This window comes from Papio anubis, chromosome 14 (genome assembly GCF_008728515.1).
Source record: "Papio anubis isolate 15944 chromosome 14, Panubis1.0, whole genome shotgun sequence".
Lineage (NCBI taxonomy): Eukaryota > Metazoa > Chordata > Mammalia > Primates > Cercopithecidae > Papio > Papio anubis.
Genome location: NC_044989.1, coordinates 74,361,064 through 74,375,155, shown reverse-complemented (window position 1 = coordinate 74,375,155; position 14,092 = coordinate 74,361,064).

Here is a 14,092-nt window from a genome sequence, read left to right as displayed (position 1 = left end):
TTGTGGTGACATGCACCTGTAGCCCTAGCAACTCTGGAGGCTGAGGCAGGAGGATCACTTGAGCCCAGGAGTTTGAGGCTGCAGTAAGCTGTGATTGTGTCACTGCACTCAGCCTGGATGGCACACAGTGAGATCCTGTTCAGGCCATGAGAAGAGCAGACTTTCAAGTTCCCAGGAGGGCCTCTGATTGGCTCATCTTGAATCAGGAGCCACCTGGACTAAACCGTTGCACGAGCAGACTTTCTTTTTAAGTTCCCAGGAGGGCCTCTGATGGGCTCATCTTGAATCAGGAGCCACCTGTACTAACGTGTTGGAAGAGCAAACTTTCAAGTTCCCAGGAAGGCCTCTGATTGGCTCATTTGAATTCAGAGCCACCTGGACTAACCAGGTGGATTCCAGGGGTGGTATAAAATTGCAGTCTGTAGCTGAACTCTGGCTTGAAGTGTAGAGAGGAGGCATTACCACAAGAAGAGGGGGTTCTATTCTTCGAAGAAGGGCTAGGACAGAGCAGCAGATGTTCTTGACTGGAGGAAAAGGTAAGTGTGGCTTTGTGGGCCAAGCCGCCTAGGAACCTCCGGACACCAGAAGACGGGACTCTTCCTTCTGCTTCACCCCACCCGCACCCTGGGAACTCTTCAGGCTTGTGAAATGTGTAATCCCCTAAATGCTTCTAAATCTGGAAACAAGTAACCACCCCCCTCACCCAGTTGTTCTTTCCCCCAAATTAAAAGGAAAGTTGGGAGAGGAATCACAGGTTTTCTTTTTAATTGATGGATTAGAAAAGAAGAAAGTGTTTAATCCCAGTGGCTAGAGTATAGCATTGCATCGAATGCAGCCACCTCCTAGCTTTTTAAGTGTTGCTTGTGGAAAGTGCTAGCTTCACCTGAGAGGTCTTCTGAGCTCAGTGTCCTTTTAAAAACAATGTGCAGTTTTCCAGTGGAAAACCCAAAGTGTCCTGAGGTGCCTGCTGACTGGGCAAGTCAGTGTAGGGGAAACCGCCTGCTCCACAGCCCTCCCCTGGGCACATTTCGTTCCTGGGTTCCTGTAGTGCCCCTCAGCCCTGGTTAGACCACCTAACTAGCAGTATAGGGGACAGGGTGGCCAGTAACCTGAGAGGGGACCTGAGGCTGCAAAGCCCCACCCAGACACAGACTGGTTAGGAGCCAATGGTTTCAATTCCCTTTCTTGGGAATCCAGAGTGGGAAAGGTGAGTGAATGACTCGCGGAGAGCCAGTCCACGACCAGACAATGGCTGCTGGAGCGCTCAGGGCAAACGGACCTGGGAATCCAAATCGGAAAGTGCGGAGATAATGGACTGGAGAGGCCAAAGTTGAACAAATGGACTGAGAAGGTCATGAATGAAGGGTTGTGGTAAGAACGTGCTAAGAGAAAGCGGGCACTGAAATAAAGAAGATACAGTGATTCCCTTCTGGCTGTAAATTTGAAACACCTGGGATAATTACAAATATCCCTTCCTGGGTCCCTGCCAGGTTTAAGAGTCTCATTAGTGAGGGGAGGGGAGAGCGGAGGCACAGAGACCAGGTAAGTCACGGCACGGGTGGACTCTCCTCTCTATCCCCTACCAGCCCCCCAGGCCTTCCCTGCCCACCGCAGTTCCCCTCCGTCCAGCCCCTTTTCCCTCGATGGGGCTACTGTGCATCCATTAATTCGTCTGCCCGCCTCCACCCCTCACCCATTTGCGGGGAATTGCCCCCCAACCCCTAATTCCGCGGAGTGAACAGCGAGAGCACTCCCAGGCAGCCAGAGCCCGGGCAGGCCCGACGTGACCTGCGCGCACAAGATGCCTGTCCTGGAAAATGGTCGTAGCCGGCAGTGGTCTGTTAATCCTCTCAACAGAAAGCAGCCCCACGAGTCTGCGGTCCCACGGGCCGGCTCTATCCACAGGGTGCACCCAAGCACAGAGAAGGTGGAGGGACGGGAGGGGGTTCCGACGCCCTCAATCCCGGGGTCCAGTTGTTGTTGGAGAGCGGAAGCGCGCCCTAGTCCGTGCTGCTTCTTCGCCACGACTCTGAAATGTTTTAAATAAGACACTCACTCACAGCTCAAGTCCGCCAGCGGTGGCTTCTGAGCTCCAGCTGCCTTCTTCGGGCCACCTAAAGGAGCGCAACCCGCAGAGTGCGCACTCTTGCACGCCCACCGCCTCTCCACTCTCTGATCAATCAGCCAACATTTGTACCTGCACTGGCGCTAATGATGCTGGTCGGGCTATGCTAGGAGTCATCTCTACCCTTAGGCACCTCATTCCAGGAAGCTGACCTCATTTCTCTGCTCCTGGTAAGATACCCTGTGGCTGTGAATTTGAAAGAGCATTTGTGTAATTTATTTTTTCTGTAAGGAAAAGGTGTTTAGAGTGGCAGATGAGAGCGTACCTAAAAGATGCCCGACAGGTTCTTTTCTTTTATAATAAGACTACAAAGAAGCAATCATAGAAAGAAACAACCATAGTGACTATGGTCAAACAAAACTGCGAACCCAAGTGTCTATACTAAAGCCAACTTGTTGTTGTTGTTGTTTTGAGATGGAGTCTTGCTTTGTCTCCCAGGCTAGAATGCAGTGGCAGGATCTCTGCTCACTGCAACCTCTGCCTCCAGGGTTCAAGTGATTCTCCTGTCTCAGCCTCCCAAGTATCTAGGATTACAGATGCCTGCCACCAAGTCCAGCTAATTTTTGTGTTTTTTAGTAGAGATGGGGTTTCACCATGTTGGCCAGACTGGTCTCGAACTCCTGACCTAAGGTAATCCACCCACCTCAGCCTCCCAAAGTGCTGGGATTACAGGCGTGAGCCACTGCGCCTGGCCTAAAGCCAAATGTTAAAGCAGCCACCAGGGAATTCAGTGTGAGTGCAACAACAGACTCCCGCCTCTCTCCGGAAGATATAAAAACAAGTCATTGGGGGCACAAAGACGAGCACATAAAAGAGTAAAACAACTGATGTTCAAGTAATGCCTTTAAGGTTTTTGCAATTTATTTTTTTGAGACAGGGTCTTGCTCTGTCTCCCAAGCTGGAGCGCAGTGGTGTGATCTTGGCTTGCTGTAGCCTCTGCCCGCTGGGTTCAAGCAAATCTCCCACCTCAGCCTCCCGAGTAGCTGGGATTACAGGTGCCTGCCACCACTCCTGGCTAATTTTTGCATTTTTAGTAGAGAAGAGGTTTCATCATGTTGGCCAGGCTGGTCTCGAACGCCTGACCTCAGGTGATCTGCCTGCCTCAGCCTCCCAAAGTGTTGGGATTACAGGCGTGATCCACTGTGCCTGGCCGGTTTTTGTTTGTTTTTTGTTTTTGTTTTTGTGATGGAGTTTCATTCTTGTTGTCCAGGCTGGAGTGCAATGGTGCGATCTCAGCTCACTGCAACCTCTGCCTCCCAGGTTCAAGAGATTCTCCTGCTTCAGCCTCCTGAGTAGCTGGGGTTACAGGTATGAGCCATGAGCCACCATGCCCGGCTAATTTTGTATTTTTAGTAGAGACGGGGTTTCTCCATGTTGATCAGGCTGTTCTTGAAGTCATGACCTCAAGTGATCCACCTGCCTCGGCCTCCTAAAGTGCTGGGATTACAGGTGTGAGCCACTGTGCCCAGCCCTTTTTTTTTTGTTTTTTGGAGACAGGATCTCTGTCACCCAGGCTTAAGTGCAGTGGCGCATTCACAACTCACTGCAACCTTGACTTCTGGGGTCAGCTGATCCTCCCACCTCAGCCTCCCAAGTAGCTGGGAGTATAGGTGTGCACCACCATGTCTGGCTTTTTTTTTTTTTTTTTTTTTTGTAGAGTTGAGGTCTTACTATGTTGCCCAGGCTGGTCAAATTCCTGCCCTCAAGTGATCTTCCTGCCTTGGCCTCCCAAAGTCTTGGGATTACAAGCATGAGCCCAGCCTTTTTTTTTTTTTTTTTTTCCCTAATAGTCTTTATTATTTTTTAAATAGTCTTTATTGTTTTAGAACAGTTCTATATTTACAGAAAAATTCTGAAGACAGGGGAGTTCCCATATGTCCCACATTCAGTTTCCCTGATTATTCACATCCTACCTGAGTATGGGGCATTTGTTACAATTAATTTGTTACACTATTATTAATGACAGCTCATACTTTATTCAGGTTTCCTTAGTCTTTCTTTAATGTCTTTTTTCTAGGTAGCCCCTCCATGAAACCAGATTACTTTTAGTCATCATGTCCCCTTGGCTCCTCCTGGTGGTGGCAGTTTCTCCAATGTTCCTTATTTTTGGTAAGCCTTAGTCCATACGAATATATTCTGGGGGAATTATAGATGGGTTTGACAGAAAGCATTTTTAAAACCAAAAACTACAAAAGAAGAAAGTCACAATCAGTTGATCAGCTGAAAGTTACTCTATTCCAAACATCTTGGCAAACATTAAATAATCACATTTCAGAATCACACCAAGCCAAAAACAACAACAACAAAACTGCCTTGAGTTATGGACATCAGGAAGCAGTAGCTTTGCACAAAAAGGATAAGTTTAAGGAGAACGTTGTTTGAGGTGAGGCTTGGTAGATTTATAAACAAGGTTAGAGAAGGTTTCTACACACATTAACCTGTGACATTAAATATCTCTCTAAATAAAACTTTATAAACAAGCAGACTTTTCCTTTTATTTAACAGAACTGTTGGAAGAAAACAAACAATACTTTGAGTAGAAATAGAAATTCCTGATGCTTTGGGAATTGTTTCAGTACTTTTTCTAATACTTCAGGCATTGACTAGAGGAACTGAGACTAGAAAATATTTTTACCTGTTTAGTCAGTATCACGTATCTTCATCTGTTTGTTCTCACTGCTGAAGCACACACTTAAAATAATCATCATACATTTATGCTCACAACCCCTTCTCCCGTGCTCTATACAAACTTATTAAGCTATTTTTCTGAATCAAATTTCCACAACTTTAAAGAAAAAAAAATCACAGAATAACATGTTTTTCAAGGCAGGCATTTTAAAAGCTAACCCCAACTTGCCCCATTTTAGGCTTTGTATTACAGTGTTTAACTTGCTTTCTTGGGTAGTTAGTCTGGAAATGAGTTCATCACCTGATATAGGATAGCTGGATTTTAATATTTTCTGTCTCTAATTCGCTTGGTTAAATGCCTAAAGCTAGTAGTCTACTAGTGCTGAAGGAAGAGGGGAAGCATTTATGGCTCATTAGAACCAATCCCCATGGTTTCCAGGTCAGCTGATTTTCTCACTACAATACTTAACAGCAAGATGAGAGGCTTTAACAACATCATGTCAGTAAAGCCATTAATAATTCAGAAGAAATTTTAATTACAAACTTAAAATAATTACATAGTTGTAAATTAGTCTGTCACTAAGTAAAGACCACTACATTTCACTTTGGGAGACCTTGTAAAATGTAAGCTAACACTGCTGGAACCTTGAAACAGAGGTCATCCAGATCAATAAGCATGAGTCAGTCCCTTCTGCTAGCTTCTCATCCCCTGATTTGAGTTTATGAGATGAGCCAATAATGTAGAGACCAGAAGCTCATTTTTTCTACCTAAAACTAAGTCTCAGCCTGTCACTTTCCTTCTGACCCAGTTACAGCTGCTTCTCTGGTATGTGCTTCAATCCTCTTCACTGGGCACCATTAAACACTGGACTTGGTAGCTGTCCATGCATGTGACCAATTTCACTATCCATCCTCTGGCTTCAGTGCCAATTTTAAGAATGCAAATTCCTACGTGGCCAGATTTCTATAAAGAAGGCAAATTATTTTATTCTGGCTAAAGTTAATCATATTATTAACATCTTCTAAAATTAGCCTTTACATTTACTGCTTTAAAAAAATTCCAGGCCGGGTGCAGTGGCTCACACCTGTAATCCCAGCACTTTGGGAGGCCAAGGCGGGCAGATCACGAGGTCAGGAGATTGAGACCATGCTGGTTAACACGGTGAAACCCCGTCTCTAACAAAAAAAATACAAAAAATTAGCCGGGTGTGGTGGGGGGCGCCTATAGTCCCAGATAGGCGGGAGGCTGAGGCAGGAGAATGGCGTGAACCCGGGAGGCGGCGCTTGCAGTGAGCAGAGATGCTCCACTGCACTCCAGCCTGGGCAACAGAGCAAGACTCCATCTCAAAAAAAAAAAATTCCAGCAAACATAAAATTTAGGTCTAAAAGATGCCAATGATTTAAAAATCTACATAGATCTAAGATCAATGCCTATGTATGAGTGTAGCTGCTGCCACAAGGCATTCTAGTCATAGCCAGCCTAGGGAAGTGTGAGTTGAATACAGGTCCTGTGCCACAAAACCTCTGACTGAAACAGAACTACGGAAGTGAGAAGCATTAATAGATGTGCACTGTATTTATATAAGCTGCTCTCTTCAGCATTAAAACAGCTGATCTACTGTGTCAATCTGGTAGAGATCAGTTGGTGCCATATGTAAAAACCAACAGGTTAACTGACCAAACTTCTCCAGATTTCAATTGGTTCTATGGGATCAAATAGACATGATATGTTAATCATGATGAAAACAATAATCTTAACCATGTTTAAGAAAAAATATATAAAATTTTAGTACAAGTACTTATTTTACTTCTGTACTCAAAAAGGGTGAGAATCCCAGCTACTCAGAGACTGAGGTGGTTGGATCACCTGAGCCACAAGTTCAAGACCAGCCTGGACAATATAGCAAGACCCCTGCCTCAGAGAAAATTGAGATTTAAATTTTGTTTGTGATTTCCTCTAAGTGAATAATGGTAAAATTTAACAAACTAGCATAGCTCAATTTACTGAGCTACAAAATATAACATTCAGCTGGGCATGGTGGCTCATGCCTGTAATCTCAACACTTTGGGAAGCTGAGGCAAGAGGACTGCTTGAGGCCAGGAGTTTGAGACCAGCCCGAGCAACACAATGAGACCTCATCTCTATAAAGTTTTAAAAAAAGAGAAAATCTTAGTGTACTTTAATTTATGGCAGGTGCTATATATGAGAGTTGAAGTCTTCTGTACCTCCACAATGCCACATTTTCTTACTCACAAAGGATGGTTAGAAGCTAGAATACAACTTTTTTGTTATTTATAAATGCTGCCAAAAGAAGAAATGTTTATTGAATTTCAAATGACACAGTTGTAAATTGGCAGTTAGCAGCTTTCCATGTAAAGCTTCATCTCAGCATGAAAAACTTGATTAGAGTCCAAACTAGCCAAGGAAAATTCAAGTGTATGATGCCTAAAAGTCTACTGTGTGGCTGTCTGAAACGTGTATTGTACCATGGTGTTATACATCCAGTCAGGCTTTTGAAGCTACCTGTAACAGTCACTGTTGTAGGGAGAAACAGCTCCACAATTAAAAAATAATCTAAGTGAGGCCAGGTGCAGTGGCTCATGCCTGTAATCCCAGCACTTTGGGAGGCTGAGGCGGGCGGATCACCTGAGGTCAGGAGTTCGAGAACAGCCTGGCCAAGATGATGAAACCCTGTCCCTACTAAAAATACAAAAATTAGCTAGGTGTGGTGGCAGGCGCCTGTAATCCCAGCTACTTGGGAGGCTGAGGGAAGAGAATCACTTGAACCTGGGAGGCAGAGGATGCAGTGAGCTGAGATTGCACCATTGTACTCCAGCCTGGGTGACAGAGCAAGAATCCATCTCAAAAAAAAAAAAAAAAAAAAAAAAAAAAAAAAAAATCAGAGTGATATTAAATATACATGTTAGCACCTTTGGCATTTTAGTCCAAATCAATGTTGACAAAGTAGGGACTTAACTCTTTTCATCTTCATTTTTCCAAAAGCAGATTCACCCAGCACCTTCATCTTCCTCTATAATATACAACATTTTTGCTTCAACTACTGAAATGATTCCTTCATTCTGAACTTCAAACACGTAGAGGGCTTTCCAAGTCCCTAAGGCAAGAAGCAGTTCCTTATCAAATTCATTATCAAGGCTGGGTGTGGTTTCTCATGCCTGTAATCTCAGCACTCTGGGAGGCCAAGGTGGGTGGATCGTTTGAGTCCAGGAGTTCAAGGCTAGCCCGGGCAAAATTGTGAAATCCCATCTCTATAAAAAATGCAAAAATTAGGCTGAGCACAGTGGCTCATGCCTGTAATCCCAGCATTTTGGGAGGCCAAGGTGGATGGATTCAAGAGGTCAGGGAGATTGAGACCATCCTGGCCAACAAAGTGAAACACCGTCTCTACAAAAAAAAATACAAAAATTATCTGGGCATGGCAGCACATGCCTGTAATCCCAGCTACTCGGGAGACTGAGGCAGGAGAATCCCTTGAACCTGGGAGGAGGAGGTTGCAGTGAGCCAAGATCACACCACTGAACTCTGGCCTGGAGACAGAGGAAGACCCTGTCCTCAATTAAAAAATAGTAATTCGTCAGCCGGGTGGCTCAAGCCTGTAATCCCAGCACTTTGGGAGCCTGCAGGCGGGCGGATCACAGGTCAGGAGATTGAGACCATCCTGGGCTAACATAGGAAACCTGCCTCTACTAAAAAATACAAAAACTAGCCAAGGTGCAGGCGGCTTCAGTCCCAGCTACTCGGGAGGCTGAGGCAGGAGAAATGGCCTGAACCTGGGAGGCGGAGCTTGCAGTGAGCCGAACGCCAGCCACTGCACTCCAGCCTGGGTGGACACAGCGAGACCCGCCTCAAAAAAAAAAAAAAAAAAAAAGTAATTAATTAATTAGGTGTAGTAGCACATGCCTTTAGTCCCAGCTACTTGGGAGGCGAAGGTGGGAGAAGAGCTTCAGCCTGGGAGGTCGAGGCTACAGTAAGCCATGACCGAGTCACTGTACTCCAGCCTGCGTAACAGAGTAAGACTGTCTCAAACCAAAAAAAAATATGTATGTATTTCACTATCAAAATCCACAACCAGAACTCCTCACCCCACTCTCTTTGACTGGCTCCTCTATGTAACTGCCTTCTGAGCCCTTCCAGTCTTGTGCAAACCTCTCTGGGATTTTGGATTGGGTTTTTGTACATTCCACTCTGTTGTCAGGCCTGTTAACTTGATTGTGTGAGCCTGCCTTCAACCTCAGGCAGCTAGACTTCAAATTTCTAGGCCTCTTGTTTTTCTATATTTTTGTCTTAATTTTGTTAATTTGTGACTCAGACTGGCTGTGTCTCCCATTTGAGGGTTCCTTTCATACATGTTTTTCATTTTTGTTATGCCATTTCTTTGATCCATCTCCATCTGTATTTATGTCATTGACTTTCTCTTGTAGTTTTTTCCTTTACAGTTGAGGTGGAAGCCTGCCAACATCCTCTGGGGTTACACCCCTTATGCTACAGACTTTTGGTTTTGAGATAGTCTCACTCTGTCACCCAGGTTGGAGTGCAGTGGCATGATCTCAGATCACTGCAACCTCCACCTCCTGGGTCCAAGTGACTCTCCCATCTCAGCCTCCCAAGTAGCTGGGATTACAGGTGCACACCACCACACCTGGCTAATTTTTGTATTTTTGGTAGAGATGGGGTTTCACCATGTTGTCCAGGCTGGTCTCAAACTCCTGACCTTGACTGATCCACCCGCCTCAGTCTCCCAATATGCTGGGATTACTGGCGTGAGCCACTGTGCCCAGCTGACATTACAGACTTTTGAAGCAGCCAGTTTTGGGTTTGATAATGAGCTCATTGAAGCAGTTGGTTCCTTTTGCTGCTTCGGAGCCTTATTTATACATTTTTATGAACAGCCAAAAATTTCCTTTCGATTTGCCACCACAACTGACCCTGGTTTGCCTTCTCCTCAGAAATCTGAAAGACTATTATCAAGCACCTCATTGGCAGAGTGTAGTCCTTAGATGTCTCCAGGAGGCGCATACTCTGACTTGAAAGTTTTTATTAGCAGCTGTGACATTTTTCTGATCATTGATTCAGCTGCCTTTACTATTCTCTCCAAGCATCTCCTATTGATTGCTATCACCTGTTGACCAATCTCTACATATGTCTTCACTGATTCTCCCATTCTCACTATCCTCTTTCCCTCTATCTCTTGTATTTTCTGGAAGTTGTTGGAAATATTAGGATGGTAAAATTCCTGCAGTTCAGTGTCAAATTTCTTGAAGAACTGATAAGTACTTCAGTTCTCATTGAGTAGTGCTGTCTTCTGCCATTGGTGTGCCTTTTTCAACATCGACTTTTAAAAACATGTATGTTTTTAAGACATACGGCATCATTTTCTCGAAATACTGATGTGCTCAGCAGTCTTTTTACAATCTCAATTGTCTTTTACTTGACTCAAGTTACTTCCATCAAGTCTCTGTCCGTGGTTGTGCCTTCTGGGCATCATGAAAGTGACATTTCCTCTCCTGTTTTTGGTTTTGAACATGCCCTTGTAACTCCACGGTGATCTGAAAGTTCAAGACTTCAAAGAAGGTAACTTAATGCTGCCCAGCGTGACCACTTATTTTGTTCACAGAGAGGGAAGGAGAGTTTTACGTAACGTATTCTTTCTCCTTCCAGTTCTTTTTAGGTTGGCATTTCTTCCAAAGATTCCTGAGTTGTTTTGTACAGCTGACTTCAATCTCAGTCCTTTCCTTGGCAGATATGATGAATTTCTCCAGACTACCAATTTTCTAAGTTGTCAAACTGATCCCAGAGTTCTGGGTCCAGGTAGGGACGCGAGTCCCTATCCAGCCACCCACTTGCCTCCTGAGTTTCTGGCGGCCGCCGCCCAGCTCCGTAGGCTCCTCAGCGGCTCCTCTTTCCGGTCCCTCCTCACCAAGATGGCCGGAGGAACCCGCGCCTAGGCCTGCAGGGCCGCCGGCCTTGGGTACTTGAACGTTGTGAGTAACCCGGCATTCGCGACTCCAGCGGCGCAGGCACACGTTTCCCCAGGGTAGGGGTGTGGAGCGGCCCGGGCGTAGCCACGCCACCAGCCAAGGAGGGCAAGACAGAGAGGTCCGGACGTCGCTCGCCATCTCTCCGGAAGCTCCAGCCGGGCCGGGACCCGAGTAGAGAGCCGCGCTGAGAAGTCGCCCCCTGCCGCCGCGGAGGCCGTCGGCCAGGCCCACGGACTGAGCGACCGGAGGCGGAGCCTGCAGCCCGGCACGGGGAATGGAGCGCTCTGGGGTTGCAGGGGCTGGGGAGCCGGGAGCCGGGCGCCCGGAATAGAGTTCCCCCAGGAGTAGTCCGAAGCAGTGTCCTCCCGGGAGCGCCCAGCGAAGAACTTGGAGGTCCAAGCTGTGGGCTCTTAAGAGAAGGGAGGCGGCCTATCGAAGGTCCTAGAGGCCCGAGGTAACAGGGCTTCAGGGACCACTAGTGCGTCTTTCCTGCTGACACCTCAGGCCTGTAACTGAAAACAAAGAAGCACCCAAGGAATGTCAGAAAGCCACAGGAATAAGTTTGAAGGGGCTGCCATTGGTTGAATTTTGTACAATTTGACAAGTATTTATTTTAAAACATTCAATTAAAAATAATCCATGGGTTCATATTACCACGACTACTACACTAATACTAATATAAAAGGAGAGATAAGTAAAGGTGCTTTTTCAAAACAGTAGAATGACAACCAATAAATACAGGAATTATAACATTGGAAATTCACCATTTTGCAACAATCGTGGTAATAATTGATTCAGCCAGCCAGATGTGGTGGCTCACGCCTGTAATCCCAGCACTTTGGGAGGCCGAGGCAGGTGCATCACGAGGTCAGGAGATCGAGACCATCCTGGCTAACACGGTGAAACCCTGTCTCTAATAAATATACAAAAAAATTAGCCGAGCATGGTGGCAGGCGCCTGTAGTCCCAGCTACTCAGGAGGCTGAGGCAGGAGAATGGTGTGAACCCGGGCGGCGGAGCTTGCAGTGAGCCGAGATCGTGCCATTGCACTCCAGCCAGGGCGATAGAGCAAGACTCCATCTTAAAAAAATAAAAATAATAAATAATAAAAAATAAAAATAAAAAATAATTGATTCAGCCAAGAATCACCAGTGGAAGCTAAAACTCTTAGGTGAAAGACTGGGAATAGGTTATTCACACAGTCTTAAAGTAGTACCTCCTAGATTACTTATTAATTATAAAGGGGAAATTTTTCAGGCAATGGAGATATTTGCTGGACATTGCAGTAGCCAAAAGTCAAACTTAGCATTTCCAGTAATAGGACAAACTGAGACTGTGTGCCTCCTCGTGTGAGGAACGGGAAGAACACACATCATCTGGGTAGTATTTCTAATAGGCTTAACCTGATTAATGAAGAAACAATCAGACAAATCAAAATTGAGGAACATTCTGCAAAGCAATTGACTTGAGTTCTTAAAAGATGGCTATATCTTTTGTATTTTATTTATTTGTTTTTTGAGACAGGGTCTCACTCTGTCTCCCAGGCTGAAGTGCAGTGGTGCAGTCTTGGCTCACTGCAACCTCCGCCTCCCAGGTTCAAGCAATTCTCCTGCCTCAGCCTCCTGAGTATCTGGGATTACAGGCACGTGCCACCATACCTGGCTAATTTTCGGATTTTTAGTAGAGCCAGGGTTTCCCTATGTTGGCCAGGGTGGTCTCAAACTCCTGACCTCAAGTGATCCACCCGCCTCAGCCTCCCAAAGTGCTGGGATTACAGGCGTGAGCCACCGCACCTGGCCAAAAGATGGCAACATCATGAAAGAACAAAGTGATAGGGCAGCAGTCTGCAGATCAAAGAAGATTCAAGAAACTACAACTTAATGCATGGTGTGATTCTGGACTGGATCTTGGTTTAGGTCTTGGTTTAGGAAGAAAACACAATTATAAGAGACATTATTGCAGAAGTTGGATAAATTTGAATATGAACTCAGATAATATATCAGTTTCCTGGGTACAATAATTTTATCGTAGTTATGAAGGAGAATGACTGTTCTTAGGACATACAGACAAAAGTATTCACAGGGGAAGTGTCTTGATGTCTGCAACAAATTCCCAAATGGTTCATATATATGTAATATATATACATTTATATACACGTAAATGTAGACATGTAAATATATGTGTGCGTGTGTATTCAGAGAAGCAAATACAATGTGACTTTTGAACAAAGTCAAGCATTCTGACTAACCCACATATAAATTTTGAATCCCCAAAAACTTGACTACTAATAGGCTACTGTTGACTAGAAAAGTCTTACTGATAATATAGTTATTTTGTATATTATATGTTTTATATACTGTATTCTTACAATAAAGTAAGCCAGAGAAAAGAAAATATTATTAAGAAAATCGTAATGAAAATACATTTACGGTACTGTACTGTACTTACTGATACTGTAAGTTTCAGTTATCTTTATAAGATGAATCGTCTGTCTGAAATGGTGGGCAACCACAGCTGCAGACCTCAATCCGTGGTATGTATCAAGCAATTCAACTTGTTCTTGTAATGGCATGACTTTTCTTTGCTTCTTAGGAGCACTTCCACGATTACTAGAGGCATTCCGTGTGGGTCCCATGGTGTTATTCAAGATTTACAGCATTGCTCTAAACACAATGAAAGACATGTGAAAACCACAAGTGATCACTTTTTACTATAGTATGCAGTTTACTGGAGATAGTAACTGCTCTTGTGGAGATGATTAGCGTCACAGGCATTTAAAGCAGGTACTTGGTTTTATGAATTTTAATTTTTTATAATAGATTTGTGGGCTGGGTGCGGCGGCTCATGCCTGTAATCCCAGCACTTTGGGAGGCTGAAGTGGGTGGATCACGAGGTCAGGAGTTCAAGACCAGCCTGTCTAACATGGTGAAACCCCGTCTCTACTAAAAATACAAAAATTAGCTGGGTGTGGTGGCAGGCGCCTGTAATCCCAGCTACTCAGGAGGCTGAGGCAGGAGAATCGTTTGAACCCAGGAGGCAGAGGTTGCAGTGAGCCAAGATTGTGCCATTGCACTCCAGCCTGGGTGACAGGGCAAGACTCCATCTCAAAAAAATAAATATAATAGATTTATGTATGTTTTATGGTAGAACATGATAAAATAGACTAATATCTACATGTATTTTATGCATTCTTGACAAACCAGTGTTGTTCAAGGGACAACTATATAACAAAATGCTAAAAAATGGTGAATCTAGGTGAAGAATATGTGGGTGCTCATTGTACCATTTGTGCAACTTTTCTATAAATTTGGTATGTTTTAGGACCAAAAGGTCTGTAATC